We start from the raw sequence: 1,356 nt of genomic DNA, 5'->3' as shown, positions 1-1,356 counted from the left end.
TATGATCGGATTGATTATCGGTTCGGTTCTAATAACTATGACTGTTACTGATCCAATATGTCAATACTTTATTTTAATTAAAAATTTAAATAATTAATTAATAGTAATTTACTAATCCTTTTGCATCCACTAACTTTTTTGGTTGAAACTTGAAATAACAAGCTTGGGGTTTTATTCTTTCAAAGAGAAGAAAGTTCTTCAACAATGGCAATTTTCATTCCCTTCTAACCCAACGGACTTCATCATTCTTCGCTGGCGTCTATCATTTGTGAGTGTGGCCGGTGCATCGTTGCAGCGATTGTCTTCGTCGGGTCTCCAGAACCTTCACATCGTCATCCCAGTCGTCGTTGTCGTCACCTGCGAACTGTGCTACTTTCAAGTAGTCGTTCTCGCCTTTCCGGCGTTATCGTCAATGTCTCTGTTCCAGTTGATGCAGTCCTATACATACTCCTCATTTTTCCAATTGTTGTGTTCGTTGTTTAGTTTAAAGCATTTTGTATTTTGCTGCATTCGTAATTTAGTAATAATTTGCACAATACTAGACTCTATCAATACCACTTTCAACCCATAGTAACATCTCTCACTCTCATCCAAATTCTTAGCCCTCTTTCTCTTTGAACCAGTAGTTTTTTTAAAACTGTTGCATCTCGCATTAGATGTAACCGAGTTTGTGGTTTGATGCATAGACATTCTTCCAACTACTTCAAAAAAGTTTTCTCAGACTTTGATANGAAAAAGAAATACCTAAGGTCATTGTGGTAACATCAAAAAATAATGCCAGGCTGGAATGTGCATTAAGCCAAGCTAAAAGAATAATTGCCAAGTAAAAAGCTAAGCAAACGGCATCACAAGAAAATTGACGTTTGGTCAAAATTGTCAGACGGAGTTAATCTTTCATGATTGTTAAGTCTATTTTTTTTTATGGATAGTATTATCAGCGTTTTAATTTTTTATGATCAGAAAATAGTATTTACTCGAAAATTGACAAATAAATTTGTTCTATCGCTAAAATTTAGGTAATCCAAAAAATTTCCAGAAGTGCATCACTACTAGATATTGATTTTTTTCCCCAATGCTCGTGATATTGTCATCGGAAAGTTTTATATTAATGCTCTCCTTAGTTTTAGAGACTTATTATTAGTTATTACACTGCTAGATTTGGAATATAATTTATTTATTTTATTAAATTACCATTTTTTGAAGAGACTTCAACATATTATATGCAAGAAGAAAATTTTAATATGTATGAATAAGATAGATAACTGCTACAATATATGTACACTGACACGGATACATGATACGATACGATACGAGACATGCCGATACGTGAATTTTAAAATTTTATATGACACGGGG

This window comes from Arachis ipaensis, chromosome B01, assembly GCF_000816755.2.
Source record: "Arachis ipaensis cultivar K30076 chromosome B01, Araip1.1, whole genome shotgun sequence".
Taxonomy (NCBI): domain Eukaryota; kingdom Viridiplantae; phylum Streptophyta; class Magnoliopsida; order Fabales; family Fabaceae; genus Arachis; species Arachis ipaensis.
This window is presented reverse-complemented; position numbering follows the sequence as displayed.